Source organism: Mauremys mutica, chromosome 2, assembly GCF_020497125.1.
Source record: "Mauremys mutica isolate MM-2020 ecotype Southern chromosome 2, ASM2049712v1, whole genome shotgun sequence".
Classification (NCBI taxonomy): Eukaryota; Metazoa; Chordata; order Testudines; family Geoemydidae; genus Mauremys; species Mauremys mutica.
In genome coordinates, this window is record NC_059073.1 from 156,235,877 (window position 1) to 156,252,546 (window position 16,670).

Below are 16,670 nucleotides of genomic sequence, written 5' to 3' on the forward strand. Positions count from 1 at the left end.
GTATGGCTTAAAGAGCCATAGCATCAAGGGGTAGGCTGGGTCCCCCAGGATAACTACAGGCATTTCAACATCCCCAACTGTTATTTTCTGGTCTGGGAAGTAATTCCCTTGCTGCAGCCATTTAAACAGAGTAGTGTTCCTGAAGACGCGAGCGTCATGAACGCTTCCTGGCCATCCCACGTGGATACTGGTGAAACGTCCCTTGTGATCCACCAGTGCTTGCAGCACCATTGAAAAGTACCCCTTGCGGTTTACGTACTGGGTGCCCTGATGCTCCGGTGCCAAGATAGGGATATGGGTTCCATCTATCGCCCCACCACAGTTAGGGAATCCCATTGCAGCAAAGCCATCCACTATGACCTGCACATTTCCCAGAGTCACAACCTTTCGTAGCAGCAGCTTAATGATTGCTTTGGCTACTTGCATCACAGCAGCCCCCACAGTAGATTTTCCCACTCCAAATTGATTCCTGACTGACCGGTAGCTGTCTGGCATTGCAAGCTTCCAGAGGGCTATTGCCACTCACTTCTCAACTGTGAGGGCTGCTCTCATCTTGGTATTCTGGCGTTTCAGAGCAGGGAAAAGCAAGTCACAAAGTTCCATGAAAGTGCCCTTCCGCATGTGAAAGTTTTGCAGCCACTGGGAATCATCCCAAACCTGCAAAACTATGCGGTCCCACCAGTCTGTGCTTGTTTCCTGGGCCCAAAATCAGCGTTCAATGGCTAGAACCTGCCCCATTACCATCAGGATCTCCAAAGCGCAGGGGCCCGCGGTTTGAGAGAATTCTGTGTCCATGTCCTCATCACTCTCGTCACCGCGCTGCCATAGCCGCCTCCTCCTCGCCTGGTTTTGCAGGTCCTGGTTCAGCATAGACTGCACGATAATGCGCGAGGTGTTTACAACGTCCATGAATGCTGTCTTGAGCTCAGCAGGGTCCATGCTTGCTGTGCTATGGCGTTTGCACAGTTCACCCAGGAAAAAAGGCGCGAAACGGTTGTCTGCTACTTTCACGGAGGGAGGGGTGAAGCTGTACCCAGAACCACTCGTGACAATGTTTTTTGCCCCATCAGGCACTGGGATCTCAACCCAGAATTCCAAGGACGGGGGAGACTGCGGGAACTATGGGATAGCTATGGGATAGCTACCCACAGTGCAATGCTCCGGAAATTGACACCAGCCTCGGTACATGGATGCACACCGCCGAATTAATGTGCTTAGTGTGGCCGCGTGCACTCGACTTTATACAATCTGTTTTAAAAAACCGGTTTCTGTAAAATCGGTATAATCCCATAGTGTAGACATACCCTTACACAAGCAACAAACAGCAGCAGAGCAAGTCAGCCTCATTTATTTGTAAATATATTTGTATATAATTTTTTCATCATTTGATCACCACTACTCAAATTATAGCCAAACTCCCTGCAATTTTCACCAGATCTCTTGGTATTATTTCCAGTAGCTGAGATAATGATGCAGGCTTACTTCCAAATTCTCACTGTATATTTATCAAAACATTGTTGTGGCTAATAAAACCAGTGTATCCCTGAAGATTCTTCTTTTTTCCATGCAGTTTATTATAGGATATCTTTGGTCAATGATCACTTTGATACCTATTAAAATCATCATCATCATCCTTTGCACTTTAGCTGATTGTCTCATAGCATTTGATTTTTGATTCATTTACATTTGATAGTACCACTGGGCAAAAATATCTTTCTGATCATGTTTCTTGCACACTACGTAGGACCCATTAAGAATATGAAAGGTTTTTTAAATTTACACTATATGTCTGACCCAAATCCAGAGGAGTTTAGATCAGGACCAGTGGTGAGCTGGAGCCAGTTCGCACTGGTTCACGCGAACCGGTTGTTAAATTTAGAAGCCAGTTTAGAACCGGTGGCTAAAGAGGTGGGCAAACTCTGGCCCGCGGGCCACATCCAGCCCGTGGGACAGTCCTGTCCAGCCTGCCTGAGCTCCTGGCGGGGGAGGCTCCCCTGGTCCCTCCCCTGCCTTCCCCCCCCCTCGCAGAGCCTCAGCATGCCACGCGCTCTGGACCGTCCTGGGCAGCTCTGCAGCTCCTGCTGCTTTGAGTGGCATGGTAAGGGGGTGGGGCTGGGGCTGGATAAGGGGCAGGGAGTGGTTGGAGGGGATGGAGGTTCTGCGGGGGGGCAGTCAGGGGATGGGGAATGGGAGGAGTTGGGTAGGCGTGGGAGTTCCGGGGTTCTGTCGGGATGGTGGTGGATGGGGTCGGGGCAGTCAGGGGACAGGGAGTGGGGCATGTTGGGTAGGGGGTGGGGTGCTGGTGGCAGTTAGAGTGGAGGGTCTCGGGCTTGTACTCACCGGGCAGCACTTAATAACTGGTTACCTACCAGGTCGGTGGCGGCATTTCAGCAGCGGGTCGTTCACTCTCTCCAGGTCTTCGGCAGCACTGAAGGACGTGCCGCTGAAGTGCCGCCGAAGACCTGGTAGGGAACCGGTTATTAACATTCTGGCAGCTCATCACTGATCAGGATGTACATGAACTGTTACTGTGTAAGAAACATTCTTTAAGGAGTAGAGCAGTGGTTCTCAACCAGGGGTATCGTACCCCAAGGGTATGCAGAGGTCTTCCAGGAGGTAAATCAGCTCATCTAGATATTTGCCTACATAAAAAGCACTAGCAAAGTCAGTAAAACCTAAAATTTCATACAATGACTTGTTCTATATACTATACACTGAAATGTAAGTACAATATTTATATTCCAATTGATTTATTTTATAATTATATGGTAAAAATGAGAAAGTAAGTAACTGTTCACTAGTAGTGTACTGTGACACTTTGGAATTTTTATGTGTGATTTTGTAAGCAAGTAGTTTTTAAGTGAGGTGAAAGTTGGGGGGTATGCAAGGCCAATCAAACTCCTGAAAAGGGTACAGTAGTCTGGAAAGGTTGAGAGCCACTGGAGTAGAGCACTCTTCCATTCTGAATCATGTTTAGCAATATTACGTCTCTAGGAGCAGTGGTGGAGTAAGTACCCAATGAAAGTAAAACTAAGAGATATAATAATTAGTTCCCTATTCAGCAGTCATGTCTGGTATTGTTTGAAAGAGATCACTGAGCAAAGAACATGCCTATGTTGCATACCATTGAAAATGTCACGATATTGCCTCTCTAGCAGATGGAGGAATTGTAGGCCAGTTTCTAAAAATGGTGGACATGTTGCCTGCAGCCAAGTGCGCTGTTCTGATTTACTTGGTGCCAGTAGAACAGGGGTTCTCAAAGTGGGGGTCGGGATCCCTCAGGAGGTCGTGAGCTGTCAGCCTGCACCCCAAGCCCTGCTTTGCATCCAGCATTTACAATGGTGTTAAATATATAAAAAAGTGTTTTTAATTTATAAGGGGGGGTCGCACTCAGAGGCTTGCTATGTGAAAGGGGTCACCAGTACAAAAGTTTGAGAACCACTGCAATAGAACAACAATAATCACTCTGCATTTTCTTCTGAAGATCTCAAAGCACTTTAAAAACAATTAATTCTTACATCTCGGGTGGGAGAGAAATGTAAAAATAATATAATATTCAATTGAGTCAACTGAGGAACATGAACATTAAGGGACTTGACCTAAGCCACACAGTGAATCAATGGCAGAGATAAAAGTACAACTCATGAATGTTCATTCCTAAGCCCTTGTTCTGACCACCAGACTATGGACCAAGTTCTCTTATGGTGTAAAAGGACAAAACTCCCCTGAATTCAATGGAGTTGCACACATTTACACCAGCAGAGAATTTGGTTCTGCATTGCCAAAATCCATTCGTTCAAGCTTTGAAATCCGGGCAATTTATAAAGTCAGGGCCAGATCATCAGCTAGCGTTGATCAGCATAGCTTCAGTGAAGTCGACTGAGCTGAGGATCTGGCCTCCAATTTTAACAGTTCAGTAGGACTGAGTTATAAAAGATTGAGAGATTTGTGTTCTTCATTTGTTGGATCATCACATCAGATTTTACACTTAGATGTCTGAGAGCCAGTAACCATTAATATAATGTCAGACTATGGAACCAGAAAAATATTTAACTGCCTGACTTCAGATGCAACTCCAGCACCTTTGTACCTGGACAATAAAAGAAATTCAACAAAGATGATGGTAGGGCTAACAACAACAACAAATTAAATGCTGACACTTTTTTTTTAAATGCAAATCAATTTGCAGAACATCAATATAGAGGTTTAGTCTCTGACCTTTCAATTTAGCTGTTGATCCCAATTCCCAGCCTTCAATAGCAACTCTTGAAATTCTTGATGTAAACAACCAAAAATGCACTGCAGAACCAAATATACATTGGAATACTGGAAATATGAAGTCAGGAGACCAATGTCAGGCAGATAAAGGTATTATAAAGGCATTTTGTAATTGGACTGGTTAAAGCACTGGGCAATATACCAAAGGGAACAGTCTTGCACTGGCACCTGGGGGACTGGACTCAAAGCCCTATAAGATCCTTCTCTTTCACTGGAATTTCTCTCTTGCTCTCTCAGCTAATTCCTAATGCCTTTTTTGTAGTTTTTCATTTGGCCTGTAGTCTCTTCTATTTGCCATACACGTACATATTTTTAAATTGATTTTTCCTTTCCACGCCTTGCTCCAATTTGCACAGTATCTCCTAAGCAGACTCTGAACCCAATAATATTTGAGTTGAATTTTCAAACCCATGAGGTTCAAGTGGGTTAGAAATTACACAAAATGAGTTCATCACCCACTAAGATAGTGCCTTTGTCTCTTATTAATATGACCCTACATATATGACAAAAGCATTTCAGTAATCTCTAGAAGAAAGAGAGAGAGTGTGTATATACACATTCACAGAGAGAGAGTGTGTTAACATAAATAGAAATGATATAAATAACTTCTGTGACTTATGGGCCAGAGCCTCAGCTGGTGTAAATCAGCATAGATCCGTTGAAGTCAATAGAGATACAGTCATTTACACCAAATGAAGAACTGGCCCTTGATGTGAAAAATGTTCTTTGTTAAAAGTCCACATGAACAGTCTGTATTTCCGATTAACAATAAATGTGGGAGTTCATTTCAGAGAGGAAATGAAGATAGTAGCTGCTGTGTTCCTATCAGATTACTCACTATGGTCCTGATACCACATGCTCTTGGGGCATACCCAGGCACTCACATGGAATCCCACTGACTTCAATAGGGCCCCCCTACATAGGCAGTGTTCTGCCCACACACATCACATTGCAGAGCAATCATTACTTGGATTTATTCATTAAACATCTGCTTCCTAAAGGCAACTCACCTACTTCTAAACAAGGAAAAACAGAGACTCTTCACATCTCACTTTGCATCAAGTTATAGCCAGTTCAGTCACAGTGCACCATAAAACCCAGTGACCTTTTTGATACACTGCATCAATTTACATTGATCGTGGCTCTCCTGTTCAGCAACTGCTTAGCTTCTCTTCTTCCCTGGTTGGCAATCTTCACAAAAATCACAGGTGTCTTAATCCTACATATCATAGGATTTATTCACCATTCCAGATCCCTACAATTTTCTACATCTCCAGGGAAAGAAGAGGGAAAAGAAATATTTCTCTTTTGTGCACAATGGCTTTCTCATTTTCAACAGTGATTCCTAAGTATCAATCCTCACTTTGCTGCAGTAACACCAGTAGATGCTTGTATATGTACTTCAATACAGAAACACGTGAGGCAAATCCTGAAGTCCTTACTGAGATTTTGTTTAGTCATCATTCAAAATTCCCACTGATGCTAAGGTGAGGGAGTCAAAGTTGAGTGAAATTTCAGGATTAGCCAGTAATCTCCGATGAATTTAGATGGCTCCATTTTCCCATTCTCAATCCTTCTGTCTTTATCCTCCATGCGCCTTCTAATACCTTCGCCTATGTCTTCACTTGGCCTCTTTCTACCCTTGAATGCTTGAACCCAAAACTTGGAAAAAAAAACTCCCTATACCAGTGCATGCCCTTTGAGAGCCTACTTCTTCCACATAGCTTTCCAATGCTAATTTCCCCTCCCATACTATCTGCACCAAGTTTTGTACCTGAGCCTATACTGTTTGCATTGTATTCATTTGAATAAGTTCTTCAAAGCAGGAATTGTTTTTTACAGTATCTATATACAGGGGCACATACATTTATGACACTCTAATTCTGAGTAAATATTTTTAGAATTCATGACAAAAAATTCTCTCTGGCTTTTCAATGTCTTACCTCCTAGCATCTATTGAAAGTGACATATTAGAAATCAGTTTCCCCCCCTCCTACCCAAATGCTGACATGAACTATTCATTTCCAATGGAACTGAAGAAAAGTGGGACTACTGAAATGAATACTATTCTGAATTATGTTTTTGCCTTTTGGGTGATGTGAGCACAATGTTCAAAAGTGACTAAAGGTACGTGTACACAGTGAGCAGCAGCCCATGGCAGTAAGTCTCAGAGCCCCGGTCAACAAACTCGGGCTTGTGGGGCTCACACTATGGCACTAAAGATAACTGTATAGACATTTGGGCTCAGGCTCTGAAGCCTGGGGAGCGGGAGGGGGATTTTTGCTCCTCTCTGCAGGGGCTAGTGGATTGTACTTTGCTGTATTTTCCCTGATGAACCAAGGGACGCACCCCACCCATTTACTTCGCTACACTGATACTAACTTGGACTCTTAATACATTCCATGGGTGGCGTATCTGAGCCCACTTATCCACTGATGCTTTAAAAACTCCCGCACCCCAATCTGGGTCTATGCTAGTTATGTGATATGTATGTATTTCGTGATCCATGTAAGCAATACCTGTAATCCCTCAAAACTCAAGCCTGACCCCAGATGTACAGTACCTTCCCTCTTAACTTGTGTATATTTAATTTTAAACATTAACTTTAATAAAATTTCTGCTTCTCCAAAGATGGGAGTAGTGTGTTTCTCTCCTCTTCCACATGAGGGCAAGAAGCACAGTAGATAGGTATCAGTAATGTATTCATTATGTATTCACTAGACCCTTCTGTAAAACTCAAAATTGTACCAGACCCCAAATACCTGTAACATATCCCCATGTGCCCATCCTGTCTGTGGTATTCTGAAATATTCAATTTGGCTCCCACTTCTGGTTCCTGCCCCATATTTGGTTTGGCTCTTATTCCATATTCAATTTGGTTTCCATTCTATAGTTTGATTCTGAATATCTAGAGAGGAAACAACACCCTGGTTACCCTGTTGCCATGATAACACCAGTCTCTATCTCAAACACTTCAGTTGAGTCATATTGAGATACACATTCACTTACTCCTCTGCCAAGCTGCCTTCCCGTTCTTTGGAATCTGAACTTTTCTTTAACAATAAGTAAAAGATTAACTGGGAGGACGGTAAAGGAAACCTTGAAAATGTGGAACAGGTGCAACTGATGCAAAAAGGTCTACCTGAGTGTGTAGAGAGCCTAAAACAATAGCTCTGAGGGTATTAATTGACTTATAGAATCATAGACGTTAAGGTCAGAAGGGACCATTATGATCATCTAGTCTGACCTCCTGCACAACGCAGGCTACAGAATCTCACCCACCCATTCGTGTATCAAACCTATGTCTGAGCCACTGAAGTCCTCAAATCATGGTTTAAAGACTTCAAGATGCAGAGAATCTTCCAGCAAGTGACCTGTGCCCCACATGGCAGAGGAAGGTGAAAAACTCCCAGGGCCTCTTCCAATCTGCCCTAGAGAAAAATTCCTTCCTAACCCCAAATATGGCGATCAGCTAAACCCTGAGCATGTGGGCAAGACTCACCAGCCAGACACCAGGAAAGAATTCTCTGTAGTAACTCAGATCCCACCCCATCTAGCATCCCATCACAAGCCATTGGGCATATTTACCGCTAATAGTCAAAGACCAATTAATTGCCAAAATTAGGCTCTCTCATTATCCCATCCCCTCCATAAACTTATCAAGCTTAGTCTTGAAGCCAGATATGTCTTTTGCCCCCACTACTCCCCTTGGAAGGCTGTTCCAGAACTTCATTCCTCTGATGGTTAGAAACTTTCATCTAATTTCAAATCTAAACTTCCTGATGGCCAGTTTATATCCATGAATTATGAATGTCAAAGAGTTTAAACTCGTATGCTAATGATGATATTTTAGATGTCAGTGTTATTAACTGTTTCACTGCTGATCAAAGCATGGCAAAAAGGAATGGAAGTATCATATTATGAAGATCTATAGTCTACTCTGCATAACAGTGTATTTTGACACTCTGACAGGGTTGGCCTAGATGATCATACCAATTATATTTTTCTCCAATATAAAAGGATCCAAGCCCAAGGAACCAGCAGGGATCTGAGCCCCACCAAGATGAAATCAGGTCTGAAGAGCCCCGTATAGCCAGAGAACTCTCATGAGCTGCACAATCTACTGAGAACAGCATCTTATTTTGGCCTGTAAAGTGACCAGAACTTGAAGGAATACCATTACCTTTATTTTCCCAATTCAATCAAACTCAACAGGGACTTTACCTGGTTAACTGAGAGTAGTATTTGGCTCATAACAGTGTGGGGCTAGTGTGTGCAGGATGTCTTTGATGCCAGTAGACTCAATAGGGAAGATTTTCAAAGGCGCAAAGGGTTAGCTAGGTCCCCAAATACCGTTTGTACTTTGAAGCTCTTTTGAGTAGGAGGAGACAGTAATATGCATGGGATTTTTTTACATACTTGGTACAAAAATGTGAGGATTGAATCATGTAGGATCCATTGTTTTCTTGTGGAAAAAATACCCAGATTTCTAACTAGCTCCAGATCCAACAATAAAAAAAATAATTAGTTTCCTAAATCATATGGGTTTTCATCCATCTCATAATATATTAACTCCAAAACACATTAATCAGCACGAGAGCTAATCAAATAACTCCTTGTGAATAGCACTAGTTGGGAATTCAGGCAGCTTTTTAGGTAAATACATTTTTCTATTACTTGATGAGTTCCAGCCAATGATGCCACAACTGAAAAGTTGCTGGCTGAAGCGAATCTGGGGCCCACTATGAAGCCACTCAATTAAGTCCCCTGGCTCTATGACTCAAGATTAAGTGTGCACTTTGCTCTTCTCCCATACACACCCTCCCACACAGCTCTGGCATGTCAGCTGGGGTGTAGGAGCATTTAATCCTATGGGGTGGGGATGAGAATAGGGAATGTGTGCAGTGCTGCCAAATGTATTTGTGGGGGGAGTTAGGGAAATAGTAGGTGGAGATTTCCTGTTAAATAGGAGAGAAGAGCCTTGCTATAGGGAAAAACACTGAAATTCTCCACACAGTTGAACTTACCACTCTAGAACTGTGTCAGCATGAAGCAGTGAGGGAGAGGTGACCCCTGAGGCAGCTGGGCCCTAACCCAGAAGAACATAAGAATGGCCATACTGAGTCAGACCAAAAGTCCATCTAGCCCAGTATCCTGTCTTCCAACTGTAGCCAATGCCAGGTGCCCCGGAGGGAATGAACAGAACAGGTAATCATCAAGTGATCCATTCCTTGTCGCCCATACCCAGCTTCTGGCAAACAGAGGCTAGGGACACCAACCCTGCCCATTCTGGCTAATAGCCATTGATGACCTATCCTCCACTAATTTATCTAGTTCTTTTTTGAACCTTGTTATAGTCTTGGCCTTCACTACATCCTCAGGAAAGGTGTTCCACAGGTTAACTGTGCATTGTGTGAAAAATACTTCCTTTTATTTGTTTTAAACCTGTTGCCTATTAATTTCATTTGGTGAGCCCTAGTTCTTGTATTATGAAAAGGAGTCAATTACACTTCCTTATTTACTTTTGCCACACCAGTCATGATTTTATAGACCTCTATCATATCCCCTGCAGTCATCTCTTTTCCAAACTGAAGAGTTTCAGTCATATTAATCTCTCTTCATATGGAAGCTGTTCCATACCCCTAATCATTTTTGTTGCCCTTTTCTGAACCTTTTCCAATTCCAATATATCTTTGGGGTTTTTTGAACTGGGGTGACCACATCTGCACACAGTATTAAAGATGTGGGTGTACCATGGATTTATATAGAGGCAATATGATATTTTCTGTCTTATTATCTATCCCTTTCTTAATGATTCCCAACATTCTGTTCGCTTTTTTGACTGTCGCTGCACATTGAGTGGATGTTTTCAGAGAAGTATCCACAATGACTCCAAGATCTCTTTCTTGAGTGGTAACACTTAATCTAGACCCCATCATTTTATATAAACCATTGGAATTTCAGCTGGGAGCTTACTGGTAGCCAGTGCAGAGCATGGAGCACTAGCGTGATATGCTCTGTTTAGTCTTCCCCACTCAAATGATGGACAGTTAAACTTAGCAAGTGGACTTTGCAGTGGGTCCCAGGTGAAGTGTGTTGCAGGTGTCCAGTCTAGAAGTAATAATGACAAGGATGACCAATGCCCACTTGTAGCAAAGTGAGACTCACTGGCGCAGCGCCTCCTGCTGGTTATCCTGGGCATTAGCTCTTGTCCAGCCCAGAGCGCCCTCTGCAGGCCGGTGTCTTGCCTGCCTTAGGGCTCCCGGTGCCCCTTTTCCTCTGGGTTCTGCCCCCAGCAGTAACCCACAGTTTGGGTCTCCCCCGCAACCCTCTATCCCCACCTTGCCTCAATGGCTACTGACAGTCATCATCTAGCCCCCCTCACTGGGGCAAACTGCAGTCTGTAAAAGGCCACTTGTCATCGGCAAGGGGTTAGGACCTGCTGCCTCTGCCTAACCCCAGTCGCAGCCTCTGCAACCCCAGTACCTAGTTTGGTTTTACCAGGCTGGAGCTCCCCAGCTCCCCTTGCCTTTCCCCAGCCTTGCTCCAGTCCCTATACCCTGAGCTCCCAGGCAGCCAGATCCTTCTCTCTCCAGAGCAAGAGAGAAACTGACTCAGCTCCTGGCTCACAACCCTTCTATAGGGTCAGCTGTGGCCTGAATGGGGCATGGTCCCAGCTGTGGCTGCTTCCCCAATCAGCCTAGCCTTTTTTCAGGAGCGGGGCAACTGCCCCACTACACCACCTCATAGACAATAGTGTACGGTTTGGGGGTTATTCAGGGATGGAAAAAGGCATTTCTGGCCACTGCTGCTACTTGGCATTCCAGGCTGGCACTTTGTGTGTTTCAATCACAGTAAATTGTATTCAAGCTTTATAAACTAAATCTCTTTGCATTCACATTCTGATCATAAGAACTACCAAAATTGTATTGGAAAAGGTGCTTCTTAGGTAAATATTGACTAGGGGGTGCAGTACATTTCTATTAACTCTACATTTGGCAGATCTTATATCATATGACCTGATAGATTTGAAACCTTTACTCACATTTGTAAACCTATAATTTAATTTCCTATTATTTAACCACTATTCGACAATTGCTATTTTATAAAATACTGTAACCTGCATACTAGCGATATATTTAGTTGTTACCTCTCATTATTATTAATTTGTTTTACGTAGCACCTAGGAGCCCTAGTCATGTACCAGAGCCCCATTGGACTAGGCACTGTACAAACACAGAGCAAAAAAGATGGTCCTTGTCTGTCACCAAGGTTCCTGCCCCAGAGTGCCCCTAGACCCTGAGCTGAGTCCCTGCTCTGTGATGTCCAGTTGTCTTTCTATGCCAGTTGCAGTCAGAAGAGGCTCAGCCCTCTGGCTGAGTCCCAGATAGTCCTCCACTTCTAATGTTCCAGCAATGAACAGGGAAAAAAAAGAAATTAACCAAATTAATTATTGCACAACTGTGGTAAAGCTTTCTTCCTTCAGATAGCCCTTATCGGGCTGTGGCTCCCAGCTAAGTTCACAGACATACATAGAGGAATAGTACCCTCAAAAGGTGGGTCAGCATCAGGCCCTCCTTTCCTTTAGGGAGGGTCTACCAGACAACATAGTCCATCAGCTAACTCCTAAAAAACACCACATTGGTACTATTTGGATGGGCAAAATCTCTTCATGCATTTTGAATAGCTCCTTGTCAATAGATGATAAAAGTTATGGTGGACCTTCCTTCATAATAGTTTAGTGGTACAACCTCTGCCTCGATATAACGCGACCCGATATAACACAAATTCTGATATAACGTGGTAAAGCAGTGCTCTGCGGGAGCGGGGCTGCGCACCCCAGTGAATCAAAGCAAGTTCGATATAATGCAGTTTCACCTATAACGCAGTAAGATTTTTTTGGCTCCTCTGGACAGCATTATATCGAGGTAGAGGTGTAGCTGTCAATTTGGGGAAAGGGGATTTTTGTTATATAATGACTTAAATGAAACACACTTTGAGAATATTTGTTCAAACATGCTTCATTAGTAAGCAAAAGGGAGTATTTTCGTATCATGCTAAGGATCTTAAAATTTCAAATCTAAATCTATAAAATCTATGATTAAACCATTCCCACCATCTAAATACTACATAATGTAATAGAAATGTCTCTCTCCATATTTTGAAGCTTTTTCAATGTTACTAATGTTATTGTATGTTCTGCCATAACTACATTGATGAGTGACCTACCAAGCCCACAATGATATAAAATGGATAATCCACAAACAATCTGACTGGAATATCATCTCCATGTGTATTGACATCTTCATCATCCAAACTGTCTCCCAGTTCAGTCATCTCATCCTCATTCATTTCTCACACATTTGCAGCCTACATGCTGAAGAACATTTGAGTCTGTTTGCAAGGTATTGGCAATCAGGTAGTTTACATTCTTCGATGCATTTACAAGCCATCAATTGCAAGACTACCTCAGTGGCAGGCAGCCTTTCATCCATTTTGTTGTCATCTCAACATTCTCCATGATCCAGCCATTCCCTGTTTCAGGGCTATAAGACAGGATTCTTCTCCCAGCTACTATGCCAGACAGCAGCATGGTAAATGGACATAGAGCATACATGTGGAGGCAGTCTTTGCATGGAGGCAGCTGGCCAGATTCTCCTTTCTTACTTAGAGCAGAACAGCTGGTGTCTTGGCTCATTTACCTCTATGACATTTGGCTGCATACATTCTACAGGGAAATTCCAGAAGAAGATGATAGAGATCTGCAGACAAGACCCGGTGTTGCCCTAGCTCTGCCAGTGCTCTCCAAAGATACTCTTCTCTGATGATCAACTTTAGGCCATTCACTTTCACACATCCTGCCAATCACACACAGTGAATGTGAGCATTCCTAACAAGGCTGTCTAGACTCCCTTGCCTAGTGATGTGCCAAGTTTGCTTACATTGCTTCATTTGATTTTTGGTACCAGATCTTACATAGATTTTGCCTATGTGCCTGAAGAAAACAAGGGTAAGAATTAGCACATTGGTGTCCTGAGATACCATAAGTTCAGAAAGTTTGATGCCCCTTGTAAGCTTGTTACAGTATTCCTGGCATGTCTCACACATGGTTTTCTTGCCCAGTTTCTCCAGGAAACAGGGCCTTTTCCATAAGAACTTGATGAGAGCAGTCTTGCTGGTAGAACTTACAAGAATGCACCTCTATTGTTGGATCTTGTGGCCAGATACTATTGTGCTCAATAGCCCTCTAGGGCCTGATCTTCTATTTTCCCTCTATGGATTTTTAATGGAGCTTTCATTGTACGTATCAAAGATCACATCTATCGTGTCACTGTCAGATCCAATCTTCAAGGATGATATAAAGACGTTCTCTGACAGATCACCATATGTTTTATTTTCAATCATTATTTTGAATACAAGAGACATTCCATCTATGATGCAGGCAGATGAACTAGGTATTATGTCAGCCACTGTTACTCTTTTCTCAAGATTCCTTGCCAGGGCTTCTTAATTTGTCTTCCCTCATGGTGCCGTCAATGTTGGTGAGAGCCCAGCGCAGTGATCCTAAGAGGTGCTGCAATACTTCCCTCATGTCCAGATGCCTGCTTGCTGCTACCAAAAGCATTTGCCAAAAATCTTGTGGTCTGCCTTTAATATAATCTCCTTGTCTGAGGGTTTTGTTTTCCTGAATTTCTTTACGTCAGTGAATGTCTTCAGTTTTTGCTTTGGCAGCCTACCATAGAAATCCTGGGTTGGCTGCTCTGTTTCCAGCCTGTTATATATGAATGATGCATATGCACCTTCTCCTTTTTCTTTTACAGGATTTGAATAGAAATTCAAACAGGGATTTGAACAGACATTCAAGAGGATCTGTTACAGGATTTTTTCCAAATGGATTTGATGACACTATCTGTACAGAGAAGCCTCTTTTTTGAAATGCTCAAACACCTCAGGATGTTCTGTTTCCAACAGTGTGTAGTACACAGACAGATATCTTGGATAATTCTGCTTGTCGTAAGCAAAACACCAGGTTAAGAAGACTCTAATCATGAATAGGTGTGGCCAATTAGCTTCTCTGGATGCTCAAATAAGACCAAGAACCGCATCAATATAATCAGTGAAACACATCCAGAATGCTGATAGGTTGCCATTTTCATGCCTTGAGAAGCTCAGGTTTGAAAAGCTGACAGATCCAAATACAGGATGGATGGTTGAGGACATCGTATAGTTTTTCCATCTGGATGATTGTGTTCTTGAGGCCTCTTGCACTGATTTATGTAGTCTAACAGCTCAGTTGTACTCAGGGGCGGCTCTAGGTATTTTGCCACCCCAAGCACGGCAGGCTGGCTGCCTTCGGCGGCTTGCCTGCAGGAGTTCCCCGGTCCCACAGATTCAGCGGACTCTCTGCAGGCATGCTGCCGAAGGCAACCTGCCTGCCGCCCTCGCGGCAACCGGCAGAGCGCCCCCCGTGGCTTGCCGCCCCAGGCATGCGCTTGGCGTGCTGGTGCCTGGAGCTGCCCCTGGTTGTACTTCCATCCCTCCAGTATGTTGTGGATGGAACCTTCAGCAAAAATACCAGACACAACTTCAAAATCTCTGAGACCAGCATCCTGCAATCTTTTCCTAAATGATCAACATCCTATTGCATATTTTGTTCCTTATTCCCATTCTGATAACTATGGGTTGGAATTGTTGTCATTCTTCCCGAGAATTTCTGCAGCCTTGGCATACAGTGCCTGGTCAAAGATACACATCATCTCTTTCAAAATGAGTTTTTCCAATATTTTTAGAGTCTGATTAAGGATTTTGTAGACTGTGGACATCTCACTTGCTAGTACATTTATGGCTGACAAATACCCCACATTGTCCTGAGTCACACTGACCTTGTTGCATGTCTGGATGTTGAAGACAGTCCAGGAACTGATCATCTGGTTATTTACTTCTGTTCATCTGACCAGAGACCATACTTGATTCTTAACTTGAGCATTGTGAATGTCCTCTTCATAGTCTATCTCCATGGGTTCCATCACAGGAGGGCCAATTTGGTTACCAGCATTATAAGGAGGAAGCAGTAAAGGTGGAGGAGTGATGCTGCATTTCGGGGAGTTTTTTTAAACTTTCTCTGCACGTAGAGGTCTCTTGGGTTGTCCAGGAGCTGATACCTGTGGCTGCACTGCACTACCATGTACTCTATGTGATGTCCCTGCACCACTGAGTGTCTGTAGATGTTATATGCCAAAGTTGTGGGGATGCAGGGCAGAATGTTGGATGGTATTGACACATCTGACTCATCTTCATCTGCCAACTTCTGTACACAGATGGCAGTGTCCATTTCCTCCAGCTGACTATAGGATATCACATGACCTTATCAGTTGAGTATCTTAATCAACTCCACATTGCCTGTGAGGGTTTTCACAGTCCATGGTAACAGGATGTGTTTGTCAGGTTTCTGCACACCTCCACTAATGGTATATATATAATCTTGGGAAAGTATTGTCTGAATCTTTGTATTTGTGAGGATGGTGTAGTCTCTGTGTCCCCTGTTAACACCATTATGAGGAAGTCTGTGAGAGGCTTTGACATTGCAGTGTAATCATTATCAAACCTCTCTTGGTTTGGTCAGTTTGTGAAAGGAGCCTCCACATCACGTGTGTGTTTTTCGGCATTTGCTCGCTTCATGGATGCTTTTGGGGAATCTCTGTATAAGATTCCATTGTTCATTCAGGAAGCACAACTACAACATAGTCAAATCTGAAGCAAACAAAGGAAAAAAACACATACATCTTAGGTCACAGTATCTTATTGTATACAACAACTACCTAAAAGTTGATTTTAAGTAAAAAAAAAGAGATATTAATGCTTGTAGAATCAAAATATTTGTTCACACAAAGCATGACCCCTGTTGTTAGGTTGTTGGCAGTTGCCATGGCAACACTTGTACAAATGAGTGCATAGTCCTCATTATTTTAATGAAAAATGTAATTACCCAAAATTGGATGAAGATGTATTCATTTTAAGTTAAAATATGGCACATACCTGTTTTCACCCAATGCCTACCCTTACATGCATAGTTTCCACGGAAACAGACCAAACTCCACTTAAAAGCTACCATGTAGAAAGGTCCACTGGATATTTCTCTAAAACGTATGCATGGATCTTAAAAAAAAAAAAAAAAAAAAGGGGAGAGAGAGAGAGAGAGCACGATGGGAATTTGCCTACACAGAAGATACCAAAAAGTTTTCTGGTTCATGGATTAGCAGCCGTCTGAAGAGCTCCAGCCTTCAGTCAGCCTGCCCTCCAGGAGTTGAGGACTGGAAGCCTGCTCTCCTCCCTTATCTGCCACCAAATGTGATGGTCTTCCATCTTTTATGATCCTCCCTTCAGGTCTGACA